The sequence below is a fragment of the Trichoplax adhaerens genome, genomic scaffold (assembly GCF_000150275.1).
Source record: "Trichoplax adhaerens TRIADscaffold_2 genomic scaffold, whole genome shotgun sequence".
NCBI lineage: Eukaryota > Metazoa > Placozoa > Uniplacotomia > Trichoplacea > Trichoplacidae > Trichoplax > Trichoplax adhaerens.
Window position 1 is genome coordinate 3596064 of NW_002060944.1, and position 22052 is coordinate 3618115.

Genomic DNA, 22052 nt, shown 5'->3' on the forward strand with positions numbered 1-22052 from the left:
ATAGTGATATCAATAAGTATCGTTAATGGGTTAAACTAAGAACTTAGAACAACTTTAATGTTGTGTCTTTTAAATCACCAACGTAGTAATACTCGAGAAAGTAAAATCTTGGTCTTAGCAGTGCCGAAAAGACTTGAGTTTTCAACGCCTTAATTTAGTAGGTGTATGTTGTGCTTTCGTTCATTTAAGTTTGATGATATGATATACGAATATATATACTTGTATCTATTAAGTGAGATAGGTAGGATTCTCTTCATAGGTTTACATATTAATTATTAAGTGAAACTGCAACGGATGGGATATGGTAATGTTTAACTTTGACTCGCAAAAGTTTAAACTAATTTAGAAGGTTTCAAATTTTGTACTGAATCTCAGTATTAACTCCCGGATAATCTATCTTATTAGATATGTTAGGGCTATGTAAATTCGTGTTTTATAGCTTTGTATCGGCCAAAGAATAGTTAAATTTCGTTTGTGAATTGTTATGCCTAACGAATCTAAAGGGTTATAGTGTCATAATGAAATATTTGGATATGTACTTTTGATTTAAATTATTGCGCAGCTCAAATATTACAGCGACGCGTTTAGTTGAACATTCATGCTTATACGTTTGCTGACTTGAAATAAATCTATTTAGAGAATTTTATTAAACTAAGAAATTGATCTAACCTGCTCTTTAAATAATTCTTTGCTACAATTTCTTAGAGCACTTGTTCTAAAGTAGTAATTTTCATCTAGAAAAAGAAAAATTGCAGTCAATTAATACGTGTATCATTTGATTTGAATTCTTCTAAAGTAGTTATACGAATAAAACTGTAATATTTTAATTACTTTACGTTTAGGATTATTTTAGTTTGAAGACGATGGTGGATAAAATCTATTAGACATCGCCCAACGTTCGATAGTTTTAAGCTCCCTCTCTTCTTAATGATTGCAGTGATATACAGAAATGAGGCGCATATGTTAATAATTTAGTTTAAATAACTGAGAAGCGAATGTAGTAGTTATACATTATTCTATAAACAGCGTGTGGTAGGCACTTTTGTCTGTTATACTTCCTGTTCTGAATAATATAATTATTGGCGGTATTAGAAGTTAATAGGTAGGCTACAATTGCTTATGGCCGATCAGTTTTAGATAAATGACTGATGTTTCCAATATGAGATTTTATCAAAGTAAGAAATTTTTTGAACTAACATTAAGAATTCTTTAGTGTGGTTGTGAGTTTCTATTGGAATTCAGGCACCTCAAACTGTACACTAATAGTAATTATCGGTATACTCTAGTTATTAAGCTCTTCAGTAGTGATAGCTATAGACGCCCGTATTTCTTTGTCTCATACAAATAAAACAGTATAATTATAAAGGGACTCAGTTACGAGTGCTTTCAGCTAATATACAAATACCGTGAAACATCATGGCAGTCTACAGCAATTATAAAATTTGGTGCAATTATCGAATCTTATTAGTTCTATGTACTCAGTTGCATACGATTATACTATAGGAATAAGTATACTTAGTGTACTGTTTTTCGACATATCTCCTTTCTATTCCAAGATAATCATAATTTTATACGGCCTTTTAGGATAAATTTCATGCGTTGAGAATATCGGTTACGATTTTAGACGGGCTTTTTTTACATTGAGTAGATTGTACTTTCTCTTTATTATCCATATTATTATATTATCGTTTATACAACATAATAGCTAGCGGCTGCCTGCTCTCTTTTGTATAAGCATCGCGGCGGATATTGTTTTCCTATACATTGAATCTGTTACTTATCTAGTGAGGTTAATTCTTTTACCACAATGTTATTACAAATTGTTAGGTCTGTTTAGTATTGATTTTTCTTACGCTTTGTTTTCCATTAGCATAGGCTAATAATGACCACCATTGATAGACTGAAACATTTCTGACCCCTTACAAGCTTTTCACCTCGTGTATGATTCTATTCGTTGTGGCAATTTATAACTGCAGGCTAGGTACTGGGTAATTATTTAAAATTTATACTTCCCATGTATTTGTTAATATAAGTGAATTTTGCATGTCTATCATTTTGAAGTATTACAAACATAATATGGTCATGATCGGATGACAATGTTTTACTCATCGGTTTTCACATAGGGACATACTTCTGACCCCATTCTCGGTCTGCTATTGTGTACACCAGACCATATCAATATATCACGATTATTTTCTGCCACGATCTATTTACATAACGAAGCTTAATTTATGCTTGCTTACAAATTAGTCTGGCGAAGTGGCGATATTATAGCGGACTTTATGAGAATAAGCTTATAATATTTAATAAGGCTTAAAAAGAATTTATCCAATCTCCTAACCCTAGCTGAATAAAACTTATAATATTTATTAAAGCTCAAAACTAAAAATTTTATTCAATCACGTAAATCTAGCTGAATAAAACTCATAATAATTCAGAAGGCTCAAAGTAAAAAAAGCTATCCAATCTGCTGAACCTAGTAGAGCGTAGTCACGTTAATTTAGCGATAGGAATTACTACTGTTAGTGATAGATTATTCGATCCACCATTGATACAAATGATCTCTGCTAAGTATTCAATTTCCTTTAAATAAGCAATATCTTATTTTATATATTATTTTATTTATTATCAAATTTAAAACCGTCCTTTAAATTCTAGTTCTAACCAGGCGATATCTATAGTTACACCTGCACAAGTTTTAATTTAATCTGAGACCAAACCGAACTTTAGCAATCACAACCATATCAAAAAGCGTACTATCTCAGCTACGATGATGTTTTTATGCGTATCAAAAAACTTAGCTCTTACTATAAATTTTTGTCTTGTATCATAATAAGATTGTGTCTATTTATAAGCATTCACTGTTTCATTTTATATTGAAGTCAGAAATGTTCAAAACTATTCATTAAATTACATTTTAATTACATAAACTGTATAAATTTGTTTTATTAATACTAGCGTATGGTCATTTAATTGTATCCATGTATAAGTGTTTGCTATCTCATTCGGTTCTATATTAAAGTCAGAAATTTCCTTAAATATTCATTAAATATCATTATAATTTCAGAAACTATACAAATTTATATTTCTTAATACTAGCTTAGCATCATTTAAATAAGTGTGTTTTAGCTAGTAATTGCTAACTTACAATCGTCTGACCGACTACAATTTTACGAACACCAACAAGTCATGGATTAACATATCAACTCCTTGATCTATTTTACACTACTCGATAACCATCAACTATTTTAAGTTTAGCACGTCTCTAACAGCGGCAACTGATACTGCCAAAGTGTAGGTATGACAAACTATGTATGGCTAGCGATTTCTGAATATTTATCGATTTAATTGAGTTTGATTCACAGCCGCCTTTTCAGGTTTTAAAATTGACTGTTATTAATTTCTTAATAAAGAGTATTGCTTTCGACATGATAAATCGATGATTGGGAATTCCAGTTAATGAAATTATGAAAAATAGAATGAAATTGAAATCTTAGATGTAATTAGGATTATAGACAGATTAAAAAATGGAGAATCGGTTACCATTACTCCCTATATTTTCACTAAGAGTAGATAAGTTTATTTAGTTAAGGAATCATGCAGTTCAGATATATTTATTATTGCATTTTAGCACGTTCATTTACTTAAGGAATTGCTGTACTGTATGTACCATACAACTTGGTCCAATATCTTAATAATCTATAGTAAATTTGCTTTAACCCTGCAATTATTCTGATCATACTAATGAAATAAAAATGATATTGTAAAGAATCGCTTAGCAAAATATAAGCAATTGAGGGAGCAGATTTAAAACGGTTTTGAATATAGTATTGACTAATTTGCGTCGTTAATATAAAATATTGTGTTTAGGAGATCGAAGGAAGCATACGGCAAATTTCGAGATTAAATTCTTAAAATTACATACCGTTGCGCTTTAAAAACAGTTTGGATATAACCAAAAGTGAAAAACTGTTTACACTATTTTCATGAATAGGAATCAAGGAACTGATGCTGCTAAATGGTATAGACCACTAACCTTATTGCTCAATCGTAACTGTTGGATTGCGTTAGTCTGCCAATGAACGCATTCTGTTTTAAAACGGGTGCCGGTAGTTATTATTGTATCATTTACACTATAATTGCCTATACTGGTTGGAAATACTTTTTAAATTTTGCTAGACTGGGGTGAAAAAATTATCTCATATAACCTTTATGCCAGTCAATAGAAAGATCTGTTCATGTGAATAGATTGCTTACTTAAGTGAAGTCTGCTACATAGGTTCCAGTTTGTAATGATATATTGAATTGAGAATTTACACTGGGATGATGATTTTAATAATTTAGGACTATCTTAAAAACTAAAAGATCTCTGTTCCATCTAAAGTTTTAAATAGCAATATTTTTAAATTGGCTAACTACAGTTTTACTTTTTACCAAGACTAGATTACGAATAAGAACCAGGAAACAATATAAGATCAAAAGTATGAATTATAAGTACAATAAACTCTTTATAATCCTAATTGATGACGATAGCAATACTTATAGTGACACTGCGGCTTCCGGATAAAAATATTACAAAACGTCTTAGAAATAGTAGTAGAGAGAAGTAAATGGTCAAAAGGGAACCATCCGTTAATCATTTCGAGATTTACGCCTTGCTAGCGATGCCGATAAGACAATGAATCAATTGTCGATATTTTGTTAATTACATAATAGGCGAAATAGTGAAAAAAAGATTGCAGTAAAGATATCTATGATTGAGAGAGTGATATATTACTGTATTGTATATTACGAGTAAATGTGATAGTAGTGTATTCAACTCTGCCTTGAATAATTATTATTCCAAGATGAAGGCCATGAAGCAAGATGTATTAATACTCCTTGATAACTATAAGCACTCTATTCTTATGTTTTGTTCGAGAATTGAGGTTATGGTTGATACTATTAAACGAGTAGGTTAGGAAACTAATATTAAATAGGTTTTGAACTAATACATTGTCTTGATCCACTAAATTGATAGTTTTACGCTTCCAGACTTCAATCTACAGAATACTTTAGTTTAATTAATTCATAATGAACTCCCTTTACTAATTAATCCATATAGAATCAACAATGAATTGCCTCTCTGTTTGAAAGAAGTAGAAGAATCATTTTCGTGGCTGATCTCATTATAAATTCTTGGCGTTGATTAATATTAACTAACAGCATAAAGTAGGCTGATTCCCTCCTCCATATGGTATCATTAAACAATGCTTTTTCATCTTTACTTAATACGATAATGTGCGGCATAGTCCATCATGTAAGCTAGGCATGCAACATCGATAGGACTGGCTATGAATGGTTGTACTATTTTTAACTACGGCATGTATCAATACTTTATTGCTATTTACTTTATTGTTCATTTCCTCGGGCTCGCACCTTGTATTCAGACACAGTCTATATTATAAAGTCATGACCTAGCAAAAGTGCATTCAATGTAGTCCCACGATATTATTACACGCTATTGCATTTAAAATCTCCTTAATTCGCTTCGTTGATAAAAGACAATTTATCAGTATTAAATAGTAGGATAATCTGTATTTTATTCAAACTATAATTATATTTATTGACAAATTATACAACAAAGTACCTGGTTGTGACAATGTTCAACCCTTGATGATTAACATAATTTTACACATTACAGTAACTCTTGGCATTCCTTCTATTAGCTTATTGTTATTCTTACTATTACTGTTTCTGCAATGGACGCTTAAAACTTTTACATTCGTTCCCAGTAAATTTTGACACCGTAACGTGATAAACTACCATCTTTACTACTGTCTCGTAGTGAACAATTATCTACAGTTTTTCCCTAGAAGTAACACTGTTATTGTCTCTATTCACCGTTATTTACTATACCATTTAATTCTATCGTAATCTTTTATTTTCGCTTTGTAAAAGAAATAAGTTCATTACTTGCATCAATTCCTTTTCTTCAAATTGAAATCTTCTGCCTTAGTCTGGAATTATTTCTTGAAATCCAAATAAATTTTATCTCGATCCTCAAGTCATTAAGCTTGCTCTCGTTATTCTACGTAGCAGTGGTGGAATATCTTTTTACAAAAATATCTTTTGGTATGGATCTTCGCATTTATTGACTCTCCTAACACTTTGGCCAACTCTATTTTCATTCAGTATTTGGTCGTATATCCTCGACCCAAAGATTTTCCGGCATTGATCTGGCTTATATGATAAGACTATAATTGATACCCGCCATTACTACAACTTAGAATTCTATTTGCAAGTACAAATCGAACGCTATCAAAATGTAGGTTTATGCAATAGTGACTCTCTAATTTATTTACGTGGCAAAAAATTCTCGTTCTATTACAATTAATTGTTAAGTGCCATAGGATAACTGACAATATTCTATTTTCTTAAACTTGTGAGAAACAGTCAATTAATATCGATACGGATAATTAAGTCTATACGCAATTCTTTACAAATCTACTCGCCTTTATGAAATTACTTACCATCTCCATCTTCCCTATTTTAATTCTATGTTTAATCCCTTGTTTAAGTTAGATTGTTTGTTAGTTTTTGTGCTATTTAAGAAGACGTACAGTAGAAATATATACTAAAAATGATAAAATGATAAAATTTGTCACTAGTGATATGATAGTTAGATCATATATCTGCTGGTAATGATCATTTAAATCGTTCCTTGTCATAGTACTCTTGACACTAATGTATTGATTACTTTAGTTTTATGTAATGATTCCATATATTTAGGATAGACCTCAACGAAAATATATTTTAGTGATTGTCTCACTTTAAACTGATCAGTGTAAATTATGTCCGTAGATAATTTTTCGCAATAAGATATTAACTTGAGTTAATTACTTCTCCTACATCGTTTTCCTTAAGTGATTGTTCTGAAAGTACGTAATTATTTCTCTTTACAAATGATAAATGTATAAAATTAACACAAATTTACAAATAGAACTGAGTATCGTTCACTTATTCTAATGGCTTGCTACTCATTTGTGCAGATCTTGGATAAATAAGGATAGTTTAATGAGTAATTTATCAAGATGCTTACACATATTCTTTCGTTCCTAAAATCTTCAATATGATCTCGTTCGAAATACTTTAAAATATGTCCCTTAACGCTTTTTATTTCTATGGTTAATTTGAAAAACTTAGAATGGCTAGTAAATTAAAAAGACGTAAATGGAAGCGCCGTCCTGCGTCCTAGTAAGTTACTAAAGGAATTATTATTCATTTTTGTCTTTTGTTTGTATAACTATGTCAATTTTTCCTCTGTAAAGGAATTAATACTCATTTCGTTTTTTGTTGCTCTATTTATCATCTTTACATTATCAGATATCAAGCATACATGCTATCTGATCATCTATTTTTCGTAGTGTAACTCTCAATTTATAGCACATAGCTACACTAAAGTTTACTAAAGGAAATAACATAATCAATTTTTCTTCTGTCTTACTTGAAGAGACAAGTACAGCCTAAGGTAGATTTAAAGTTCGTTTCATGTCATGGGTTGGTTCATGTTGCTATTCGTAACCCGTTAAAATGTCCCTGACCCTCTTCCCAAATTCTTACTTTGTGTCTGTACGCCTACCATTTAATTTGACAGATGACAAAAATAGTTAACGATATTTTTTAAAACGATCATAATAGCAACTGTTGGGCAACATCTTGATAATCGATGTAAATTAGACTTACGTCATGTAGAAGCTTATTATGACGATCTAAACTTGTGTTGTAAAAAGTCGAAAATTAATTTCAGATGAACTTTAATGAATGCTCCAAGGATAATTGTTTAATAAATAGCGCTGCTGTATTTAATCGGTAAATCTTTCATTTAACTCATATGCTAATAATAGAGTTGGGTGTAGATAGCTAATAAAATAAGGTCTACCTTACGCCATTTAAATAGAAATACAATGCGACATCCCTTAGTACGGGTACAGCTTGTAAATACAGTAAAATTGTCGTGTCTGAATAATTTAATATCTAAAAATAGTTGTACCGTGAAATTTTTAGCCAATAGTTGCTGGTAAATAGAAGCTATAAAGATAGTTTCGTATTAATGGCACGTAATGATGACGGTGAATATTTGAAGTTTTGGTCACTTAAAGACTTTTTGCTGCAAGTAATGCATCTATCTTAGGAGTTACCGCCATAATAGATCAAATTTGAGATCAATCTCCTCCCTTTATTTCGTCATTGATAGGAATGTCAATGATTAGCGCTTACTTATTAATTGGTATTCTCTGTATTTTATAATTAAAAGTTCGATAAGAGAATTAAAGTAACTAGTCAAGAATGTTTTTATTAAACTATTTTGAAAATTATACATTTATTAAAAGTTTATGTGTTAGGGCAACTGGGTATACGTAATGAATAAAATAGGGTTATGCATGTTATATCGAGACATTTTCACTCTACCACCTAAACAATTATTGACTTGTGTAACTATGCAATTATTTTTATAAATCTAAAATTGATGATGAGGATATAGAATATCTTAAAAAATCCTACCATTTTTGTTCTTCAAACTATTCTGATAGATACGATCATGCCAATAGCAGAGAATACAGTACAGTATTTTTCGATTCATAAGAAACAATTTTCCATTCTATCATATATATATATGAATAATAAACGTAAAAGTAATCGTACAGCATTGTCACATCTAGATGTGATGTAATAATTCTAGGTTTCCTGATCAGCAATGATTCCATGACAGGGGTGCAATGTAGTAATTAATTAATTATTATTACTTGATTGATATTATAGTTGGTGACTGTTACATGCTAGATATAATAAGAACACTATCACTCTGTCAAGATGATATTTCTTCTGATGATGTTACCTTAAACGTAAAACCTCCACTAGTAGAGCTTTTGGGTGATCAACACTACATGTAGGTACTTGTTAACGGATTGCCAAGATGGGAATTTATGTATGTGTTACAGTCAATCCCGGGAATTGGCTATTTCCGGGAAGGACTGGATACTTCCAATAATGCATCATATTACTTGATGAAATAGAAATTGACGTTATTGCCTAAAAGTTGTCGTACGAGTTATGAAAAATTATGAACTAACACGCCATTAGGATCGTGAAAGCTAAAACAAATGTGTCAGCATACTATTATGTCTGTGTTGCAGCTCTATTAGACTAATAAAAGAAAGATTTTAGCCTTTCCTTGTCTGGTCTAAAGTAATAGTAACTTCACAGCTCCATTAGACTAACAAAAGAATAATTTTAATCTTTACCTGTTTTATCAGAAATAATAATGCCTGCACAGCGCTATTACTGTAGACTGGCTCAAGAATCGCTTATATCTTTACTTGTTTGAACTATGCCTTATTCACCTTCAGGAATAATATCTTCTAGGGCGAATTTAAAAGTTGATAATATTACAAGCAAGTTAGGTTTTTGCCCACAGAATTAAATAAAAATGTTTTAGTACAGACTTGGAAATTATTGAACGGAAGAATCAAATATCCATTACTATATATGAGGTAATTAATCGTCTTTTGGGGGTTAAGGTTATGATTTAAATTAGAGATGAATGTTCAATTGTGATTAATAACGTTTTTAATAGATTTCGCATAATAATGGGGTATAATCTACCCTGGTATTTTATTAAATAATTTTAAATATATCAATGGATTAGATAAATTTTATTGTTAATTCATTTTCGGATAATTATGATCCTGATACTACTGCACTAACTTGCAGATGGCCCAAATTTGTTAAAGCAGTATTATTGTAGAAAATTGTGATAATAGGCATGCTTTCAATCGCTTTCTAAACTTAATCCAAAAGTCATAAACAGCTGTTGTATATTATATTGCCAATTGGGACTTGTATTGAGGAAATTACCACAACTACAAGAAATTATTATGTTACGAGTCTAGTAGAAAGTTCGTCCTCCCGATATCCACTGCGCCAGCAGAAAGACTCAAAAAATGGACGATCCCGATTGTTAATATAGACAAAACTGAATCTAAACCTTCGTAAAAAATCAGCCAGTTTAATAGTAAATCTACATAAACATTAATTACCAGAAAATAGATAACATTGTGCAGTTATCTATAAAATTATGTATATTGCCACAGATAGCAGTATTATCAAATCATGTTATCTAACGAAAATAAGATAAGCGATTAAATGTTAGTCTACAAAAGTCACTTCGTGGCATTGGTGTGAGATTATATCCGGGAAACTCATTTCTAAGCAAAGATAAGTGTAGAATACTTCAACATAGCCCAAAGACTTTATAGTTTACTGCTGGTTCATGTAATAAATTCAGGAGCTCTATCAAGGATTTTTTTAGCGAGTTACGTGAGTTTATACTCCAGGGCTGAATAGTAAATCCTTGGAAAGAAATTGTTACTTTATTAGTTACTGCATCATTTTGACAGATGAATTAGTTATCCGATCGAATTATCAGTTTCATGCTTTATTAATAAACTGGGGATAGTTTAAACTAGGACAACTTTATTCAATCTATTCTTGTTAGTATGACTTGTGAATTAGTAATATTTGCTTTATATCGTGATCACACATCCTAGATACTACTTATATCGATTTACGTTTGCTTTAAATAACTTTGATATGGTGAAAAACTGCATTATTAATACCATGTTTATTAATATACATACTATATCTTATGAGCCTATTTTTTGATTGTACAAGACATTAAATTACATAAAGTCATTGAATCCATGCTAGGCGAGATTAATTTTATCAAACGTCGTCTGATCGCTCGATTATCCGTTATAATATTAACAGTGGCATCAATTATTCAATTATTTTTGACAATAATCATCTTGCTTTCATTGCAAAGATTACTTTGTGTAAGATACCAACGCAGCTTTTAATACGTGATATTTTCAGATTAAATTACTACACTTCACTATTCATACTCCTTTTGAAAGTCTATCAGAATATTTAATTTTAATTTAAAAATGTATCATAGGTAACTACCTATCTATAAATATGGCTTTTATTGTATTAATATATGACGAAAAATTAATCTTAATCGACCAATTAAGATCATATTTACTAATAATTTGAATAGGTATTCCTCTGAGACTACGATTCAATATGACACCATATAATCATTTTACCAAAATGCTCCTCTCTAAGTTCTTTAACTGAATAGGTATCATGCATATTTTCTCGAATTCATATAGAAGCATAATGAAAAAATTATATTACCGAAAGATTTGATCCTATAAGTACTACGTGCGAAGGAATTGCTAGGCTGCAATTTCTTCTTTACTGTTAGGTGCAACACGGGCAATATGAGGTCCTACTGTATTGCATACATGAATCAGCAAATACCTAGATCTACCGCGGTATTAGCTAATTGCTCGAAATATTCTGACTAACTTTATATACTTACGGTTAAGCTTCTTTATTAATTAGCAGTTTCTAAACCAATTTCTAGCAGGTCACATGTATCTCGTATAATTACACTGTAATATTAAATCGGGAACAACGAAATTTTTACCGATGGTGACAGTCATCATCTGGCGATTACGCTGATATAGCAATGTCACAAACCAACGTCGTGGCAAAGATAGCGTAAAACTAATCTCTAAATTACTATAGTCTCCGGGATTCAGTATCCCTTAACGACCTCACAAGAATTTAGATGCCTTTGCTTCTACGTTAAAACAACTAAAAAATTCTTCTTTTATTCAACTATCTGCAGATCTTAAATACCCTTCGGCAGCAGCTATCATGTAAGAGTCATAACAGTTCACGAAATTTAGCTCATATTTGGATAGCTAAATTAATACAGACATTATTCATAGTTTTGGACTTTTACTGAACGATTCTAGATAATTAGACTACAGTATGTCCACACGCAGAATTATTTATAGTATCATCTATAATTCAATATCTTCAGGATATTCATCACAAGCGTTACAGGACATAACACTATCATCAATTAATATTAGTTACCTTATGAGAACTCTTACTGCAATACAGCATAATTTGCTGTAACAAAATAATAACTACTGTAGTTCTTACTGTAAGTCATTATTAGTTATCTCCATATATAAATGTTAAACACTAAATTTAATCATTTACTCTTCACGGTGGTTTGTACCGTGATTAGCAACAATTACAAATCACAACATTAGGTAAAACGATGAGCTTTACGAACGTAGTCCAAACCCTATCAGAACAATTTAATTCTTCAAACAAAATAGTTCAAAGAAGTAATATGGTGACAACATAAGTTTCTGATCGCCCAGACACTGTACAGAATTAGAAAATACGCATCAGTTCTACAATCAAGGTGATAGGTTATCGAAAGGTAATCGAAGGGGTTTAGTGTTACGGTTATGTATAGATATGTAAGATTGATTGTTTGAAGTAGTATATGAATGTTGCTAGAGAAGTTATCTAATCATACGAATGTTACTTTGATCATCGTATTATGATTGCAATGTTGCTATGGTCATTAAGATAGTACAATGCTTCTCATCAATTATTTCCTGAATTTTAAACCTCAATAATTATAATCAGACTACTTGGATTACAATGAATCTTCCATTCTATTATTGAATAACTCATTTTCAAATTAATTTTAATAATATCGAGTCACTGCTAGTATCACAAATTGTAAAGTAGAATGATTTGTAAATGGATCACGATCTTAAATCTAAGCTGGATAAGCAACTAGAGTCATAATTACAGCGAATGACCTTTTTATCATCACGTTTCATGTTAGGCCAAGGTTAGTCGGTAATTGTCTGAATGTTGCTGTGCCTCACCAACAAAATACTTGTAAACTCTTATAAAATTAACATTTACAGTTTATAGAATAGCTTAACATATACACCTGCATTTTAATTAGTATCTTAGATGACCATATCGCATACAATTTATTGTAGAATAAAATAATGAAAGTTTTAATATATATCCTAGAGGGTGTGACAAAGCTATTGATGACTTCCACTATATACTGATCAATTTTCAAGCATAGATATTGCGAATGCTGGCAATATTTGACCGTCAATTTTAAAGAAGAAAAAGTGACGGAAGATGAAATGAATATGTTTTTTCGCTGTTCAATAAAATATTATTAGATTATGTTTAGTTTAAACGAAATATTCTCGAGTTAAAATAAGTTATTGATAACTTACACTATACTCCAATTTATTTTCAGCTATAAATATTACGGATTCTAGCAACATCATACTATTATTTTCAAATAAAATAAGGTGATGAATGATGGAATGAATAGATATATTACAATTCAGTAAAATTATCATTAGGTTTAGTGAGTTTTTACAAAGTAACATTAAGGTCATTGATTACAAGTCAAAATAGCTTATTAATTTTCATAATAGGTCGCTCAATAAATAAGATCTTATTATTATTCGAATAGAGTTAGGTATAGTTATGATGTTAAAATTCTATTCTGTTGATATCAGATATGGCATGAATATTTAACAAAATGAAGTGGTGATAATCTCAAGAATAAACTTCACTATGATTAATATTTAAAAGGATGTTTAATTATAGATAGACTTTTATATTAGTATTTGAATATGTGTTTCCACAAGCTCATTTCATTATAATAATTGTAAAGGTAAATTTTATTTTATTTATAGTGTAATTTATCATGACAGCTGCACTTGATATACTTCAACTGGTAATGACCTATTCAATTTAATTGCAAATGTTTCACAATGGAATTTTCGGCAATTTTAATCTAGACAAAACGCTTATAATTTATTAATTATTGCGAGGAGACATATACCTGAGTGCTATTTCTATTAAAATACTTACTACACTAACAGGTAGCACTAGTATTAATGTTGCTAGACTGTATCTTTATATTCTTATATAAGGTTTTTAGCCGAGCAACAGAGTTACGTCAGTACATAACATTAGATTATGCAGATTAAACTCATTTACTACTTTTACTAGCTTAATTTAGCTCAAATACTTCAAAATATGTTGCAAATTAGCGTACGATTTATATCTCCCGGAAAAAGTCATCAGAGTTATTGAATTGAACTAAGGTGGCGAAAGATAATCGATCGATTTTGTATGTAAAGAGGTGAATTGAAAACTTGCATCAGATTAATTATCAGAATTATCTTTATCAAAATTTTAACATACAGTGTATCGAATCAAAATTGCAGTTAATTTAATATTTTGGATGACTGCAACGTAAATTTCACTAGCAGCAATATCGATCCATTAGTTATCAATTAGATTATTTTCAATTTCTAAATATCCCGCATATATATAAAATTGAACAAATTTAGCATATCTAATGAAAATCGATTATGGGAAAGGCTTCATGCAACGATCAAAAACAAGGGGACAGAGGTTTGCAAATACGGATATGTTTGTTGCTATTTTGCTTCGATAACCCTTCAAATGACAGTTATAGCACTATATAAATATTTTCGATATTATCTACAATAACAATCTTTCATTGAATTTGTTCAATACTATCACTTTAGGTAATTGCAGAGGATTTCTTGCAATTACGGGTTATTGGGAATGAGGTCAAGTAAATGCTTGACCATTTTAGATATAACGAGAAATTAAAAGTTATGTCTGCTAGTATCTACTAGATTCCTTTATTAATATTATATCTTTAAGTAACTATGTTTATGATATAGTTTACGTATTAATTTTAGCATTTAAAGATGAATTTAACGTCACGTAATGTAATATTAGGCGTTTATTTTTTGATAAGCATAAATGAGTTACTGATACGAAATTACCGAAACTAATGGGTTGCTGAAATTTATTGACCTTTCGACCTGTTTTCGTAATATTTGCTGATGATTATCTTCAGTAGTCATACTATTAAATTATTTATATTGTACTCATTTGAGTAATTGCCTCATGACTTTTGTAATTAATAAATGATGAAGTCGTGAATTAATTCTGAAGAATTTTGTAATATTAGAGAAAAATGGCGTTTTTAATTGCCTTTTTCGTTTTTAGCTGTTACTAGTCCTACCTATGATAGTCTATCGGTAAAAATGTAGTTTTCATATTCCTAGCAATTATTTTACCGCGACGTGATCTTGTTGAATTTTAGTATTTATTAAGATTTATTTATAGGATTTTATAGATAGTTTCAATTTAGGGTTTTGTATGCTAACATCAGTTACTAGCTAATTTTTCTATTAATTAAACTAAATTCAAATGCGAATTATACGATACTGAGAGATCAATATTAAGTTCATGAATGATACTGGCTTTCATTGAATGTGTATTACTTTTTCTTTCTATTTGCTAAACAGCAATGGCATCCCAGCCAGCTGCCAAAAGTGTGAATACTATAGAAATTTAATTCCTTGTTCCAAATCGTTATATCAAGTACCGGTAAGTAAAAGACATCTAGAACTTTTTTGTTACTATTTATACTTTTATAAGATATTTTTTAGCTAACGATATGTAATTTAGGCACAGACGTCGGAATTGCAGTATGTTAATTGATTGAATATGTTGATGCTCATTTAATAGTATTATAAATTTTCTTAAAGCACTCAGTGAGTGCTACAACACTTCTTAAATCTTCAATACAAACAAAAATGGGTTAACATTAGTATAGGAATTAAAAATTTTTTTTATTACCGTGTGAGAAAATAAGAGACCAAATTGTTTTTACTCGAATACTGCTCGTCGTATTCTTATGGTCTCAAGGATGCATAGAGTAGTGATCAGTCTATTAGAATCTTTATAGTGTATTTCAATGCTAGAAAATAAAATGTACGTATATATCACGGCTCTAAACTTCTGACTGATCGTTAGGTATTTACTGTATTGCGTTATTCCGGTAAAGAGATCACTACAATATAATGTACTAAGTGCAAAGCGTGAAGACTTGTATACTATATAATTTGTAATAGAATTATCCTGTTTAAATACCAGTTGTCAACAATCAAGTCTTAATACCTATCTAAAAAATATACGATTGCGAGATGTTGACGTAGCTAACCTAGAAATCATTCTTGCTCTACGTAAAGACGGGTATTATAGATGTAAAGTAACGCCAATTGTAAATCTAAAATCTATTTCATGTCGTCATGTTGCATCTTTTACAACTGGTAATCGATACTTTATAAGTTACCTCAACATTAAATTGTTATTCGATATATCTTTCTCATTTGTTTACGCTAACTTTTAGAATAGATCTAATTACATCTACGCTCATTCATATCATTACTACTACCTCGATGTAAAAAATGCTTATTATAGATGTACTGCAAAACTAATTGCAAATTTAAAATCTATATCTGGTCGTAGCACACCATCTTTTATCATTGGCAATCAATACTTCATAGTCATTGTTATTCGATGTATTCTTCTTATTTGTTTTATGCTAATTTTAAAAATAGATCAAATTACATCTATGCTATATTATTTTACTGTCATACTTGTGCTTACCGTAATGAAACATCAGGATATTTTTTAAGTATTTTTTGTAAGCTTCTTTGTGTACATACACTTATTAGTTCATTATCTCAAAAAATAATACACGCTTTTGCCAGGTACCGATCAGTAATCTGGTATACCGGAATTGCTGGTATCCGACGTAGTTAAATTTAGAGGGGTGTTTACTGTTTACTGCGGAGAAATGGAAGAGCAGGATATATCTTGTCAGTTTGTTGTAACAACAATGAGATTTATTATAAACTAATAATATCCTAAATGACAAGATGTCACAATTTAGATGTATGATCCTATTCACTAAAATCGCAATCTTGACATTTTGGCCAATATGAATAATATTTTCTGTTTCACAATATTATGAAAAAGATTTCCTATCTGGACAGATAGTACCGCAGTTGTTATGTTTAAGCTACATAATATTAAGATCAATTAATAATCTGGATAAATACCAAGCGTACTATTTTACAATCCTGCACAACAGCGCATTTTATTGTATCCATTGAAATCGTAATCTTGACATTCTGACCAATATAACAAATGTCTTGTATTTAACTCCTTTATGACAATGATTTCTTATCTGAACAGATCGTGGCAATTATATTATGTATAAGCAATAATTTAGTAAAGTCGGCTTATAACCTTGGGTAATACTAAGCACGCTGCCATGCAATCTTGCACAACAGTGTTGTTCTATTCAGCCAAATTGCAATCTAAACATTCTGACTTATATGACTAATGTCTTGTGTTTCAATACATTATGACAATGATTTCATATCTGAATAGATAGTAGCTGTTGTGTATAATCTATAATCCAGTCAGATCGGTTAACAATTCTGAGTAAATACTAAGCATTAATGCTTTATTAAGCTTCTTAAATTAAGGCCATAATGTTTCGTCTGGAGTTGAAGTATTGTCTCGTTGCTATTAAATATTTAACCTACTCACAAGCTACGTTGATATTTTATTCTAATTGATTATTTCAACTATTTCCTGTTGTGTCTACGGGTGTATTTTTTAATTGAGCTTAAATTTTACTTGATTTTAAAAATTGATTACAGTTAGTTATGATAAGTACAGGATAATATCGATTTTTTCAGGTGTATTGGCTTTACGTATTTAACTGTCATATAGTAAAAGTAATGGGATATTTGGATGTTATTATCGAAAGAATAGGGCCAGGCCATAAAGCTTTAAGCATGATCCTGTCGTAAATAAGAAAGCATGCTAGTTTAATAATAGATGGGGAAGTACTAATTTCCCGTTAATACCAATCTGTTATTGTGGTATTATTATTCTTAAAGCTATGTTCGACATCACTTATACATAATTCCTTCTTCTCTATTCTGCTTACATTTTGACCATCCAAGTTATTCGTAACTAAATTTGTCGCAGCATTGATAAATCTCTTTACAATATTCTGTCTTAATTTCTTAATTTAAATACGATACAATTATGAATACTAGTTTCCATAATGATACTGCATTCAACGCAAAAATAAATTTAACTTTATTTTATACTGGGAATTGATTCAATGAAATACTGTAGTATAAGCTAATTTATCAATACATGGTTGCTATGGGAATTAGCATCTTTATCTAGTAAATGAATAGAAGAAGAAATCATCGATGGTGGATATAGAAGGAATTATATTAGTTGCGGTAGTGTCTATGAGTTCTATCCACATTCTTGATAATACAGTATGAACCGAGTAGAATGTCTATTTTAATATTCATTTCTTACTACTTAGTACTGCCGTTACTTAGCACTTTATTGGACATTAAGAGCGATTATTTAACCGCAAGTCCCCTTTATCCAGTCTAAAAAGAGCATAATCTTCGAACGTAATATTGAAGATATAAATTGGAGCGTTGAAGAATGTATTCTTTTTGGAGTATAAAATTATATTAAGAGGGAAACGAACTTGATAATTGAGTTTTTTAATTGCGGTAATGCTATATGTTGGATACAATTTATTAATTAGATTATATTAGTCAATAGTGGCCTTTAAGCAACAATCACTATCTTGAACTATATCTTTCTCTACCCTAAGCCGTAGATTTATGATAAAGATTTATATCAGCAAAATATTTATGTAAATTTGCTTGTGTTAGTATTTCATAATAAGAAACGTAAGATTAATCATTCACTTAGCATGCTATTGCTATCATATCTAAGATTTAGATCGCTATAGTTTGGATGAATTATACTTATTTGAATGGGTAAACTATCTTTAAAATATTGTGTATTAACTCAACTACTAGATGAAAATCTTTATGTAATACATCATCGTATCGGTTACTGATCGTTATGATAGGAGTACATGGTCTTAGTGGATAAGAATGTATAAGTAATAATTATATAAATACGATTTCCAATTCTTATTTCTATTACGTTATCACTGTATAAAACTTAGTCATGGCATGATCACGTAATCTTATTAAAATCATACAGTAACTGGTATAGAGTCTCGTCATGGCTATGACAAACACCTTGTGCATATTTAATAAGTCGTTGTTTACGGCGGTGAATTCAGCTACTGTTGAAACTTTAACTAGTCTGTATTGCGTCATAATAAGATACATACAAAAATTATTAAATTGAAGATTTCTTATTTTGTTTACCTTATCCAATTTACAATACCTCCATCGTCGTTATTACTGACAATAATGGCGGTATTGGATAAAGTAACCAAGTAGAGAAATATCTTATTAATATTTGGTTAATAATGTATTAGATCAACTTGTTTTTGTTATTGATATTTCTTCGTTCTATAATTATTTTCATGATGATGACGATAGTAACTCCAGTCGATATTCAAAGTCAGTCTGTACCAAGCCCAAAATCATAAATAATCATTACTTATTGAATATTCTGTCTATTGCGTATTGGATGTCTATGTCGGATGTTGCTGACAATCAATTTGACCCTGTCTTCTATTACGATCACGTTTTATCATAATATTGTGCTGTTATTGCCTATATTATTATTTATTATTGCAGAAAATAGTTCAGTTGATTACTAATTACTTTATGATCTTTACGGATTAAGGTTAATTTTATAATGACATTGTATTGCCAAGGCATTGCGTTCCTCAAATTATTATTTTATCTCTTTAATCATACTGTTTTCTCATTATGGTACTATCAACACTTGATCAATAACCATAGATATTCTTCGAATGACATCATAGTAGTCAATTTTTTAAATTGTTGATGTTTGTTGTTGTTGTCATTATTACTATGATGATTACGTATCTGCTATTACTATTCATGCTAAAAGTAGAAAGAACTGTATGATAATTTATCCACAGCCAATTGATTGGATAGAAAAAATAGAGAGACAACAACTTTCTCCTTATCATATTATTAGCAATCTAATGTTAATTTTTATGCTCACTGCAACTGTATTAGCAACAATCTGCATTGTCGTGGTGCCTCAATTCTAACTATTTATCTGATATTCTACTATCAACAAAAAACAACTTACATCTAAGGCAAGAGTAAATCATGAAAGTTGTTTTCGTTGAGTTAGATTACTTTTATTTTTTGAACTGAACAATTAAACCACTTTTTTATCCTTTGCGTCATTCGCTTTTATGCCTTAACCTATTTTATTTTTTTCACCCCAGTGATAATAAAGTATATGACGTAAATTACCACTTCAGAACAACGATCCAACGTCTACTTGCGTATTAAAATCAATCAACTAATATAGATGATTTTGCTATTGATGCAATAGCGATATAGTTTATCAATATCAACCCTAGAGCTTACTTTATCAATACGATATTATGTTTCCAATTATATTCGAAAGCTAAACAATCTATTTACGCTACACTCTTGACCGGTAGAATAACATACAGAATAACCTCTGTCGAAAAACAACAAGCAGTTTACGACCTAACGCCATTCATTTAATCGATAATGATAAATTAGTTAGCTGATGGGTTAGGGAAAGAGGTTATACCTAATAACACTTTTTTGACCTAATCTATAAGCAACCTGCTATCTCGTGATTACATGTATGTTTATATTTTATTCCACATACTTATAATCTGTTGTTGTTCGAACGCAATATAAAGCTTTGTTATGTTTATAAATTTTATAGCAGAAGCATTTGTAATACCAGAGACATTTAATTCTCCTTGTCATAAATATTATTGTTGACCATAAAATACTCTGTTGTGAGCTTTCAATATTAATTTGACGTAATATACTGCAATTTCTTCCTCATAGACGCATTCCATACGCTTACACGATAGAATGAACTTATAAGTTTTTAACTTAAGTTTGTTTGGACTTTCATCTATCATCTTTAATTTTTATAAGAATTCTGTACTTCAACAAATGCCAATTACCAATCGATACTGTACTAGTAAAATGTGGTATAAAAATCAATATTTAAAAACATTTGTAATTTTATTTTGGATTTTTGAGCATCTCAGTTTAAACTATTGCCAATGACAATTTGATGTAAGTGCCCAGCATAGATGGTGAAATAAATCGGTCAATAGGTTGCAAGTATAAATTTAGGATTAATTTCTTACATACGTAGCATCTCAACATTTTTATTCTTATAAAGGTTTAAGGTATTATCCTTTAGAGTGTAAGTGTTCTATGCTACATCTACAGATGAAGTATTGGATTAAGATTCGATTCTAATCTATACCATCTAGCTTTTATCTGTTTATTAAAGTATAACAGTAAAATATCTTCACTGTGCCCACTACTTTAATCTTAGATTATATATAAATTGTTAAGTTGATTAGAAATAAATTGGAAGCCTTCTAGATCTGCTAATTTAATCAACTTATTTACTTAGAAAAACCAGATATTATCAAACCAGTAATAAAATACAAAGCTAACCCAAAGCCAATATATCACGAACGAATAATGACAGCAAAATTAGCCAAAATTCTCTAATCATTCCGAATATTTATATAGCCTACACAAGCTATATATATTGCTCTGTCTATTCATGAAGAATGAGTACACTAGTACAAATGTCTAAATTTAAGTAAATTATTCTATATAATAAATTTTGCGTAAATCTTGTTTATTAATAAGAGCGTAATTTATCTCGTCAGTAATATACTGTATATTATAACACGAATACAATATAAACAACACCGTATAGCTTATATATTATCACGACATTTTTTCAAATACCATATATTATCGTAAAATCGTTAGTCTATATGTTAGGTACCAGTGCCAATTTTTATTTTTAGTTCCCGCAGTTGTTATTGTTAAGCTATCACTAGATCTAACAGGACAAATCTAAATTAATAATCAATCAAGACTTTGATGTATATTGTACTATAAAATCGGTAATGGTAGTTCTATTTAATACTTTTGGTTATTTCACCACCATGCGAGTATAACTAATAATTAATAAAGTAACAACCTTAGTATAATTAAGCTATCCATAATATGAAAGTAAAGGAAATCTCTGTTAACAAACAGGATTGAATACCAATCCTGTACTGTTTGATGGTCGGCATTCACCTAGTTTTATTATACCATAGATAGCTTTGTAACCGAGTTTAAAGGAATTTGAATCGATTAACTCGTCTAGCTGCAGATTAC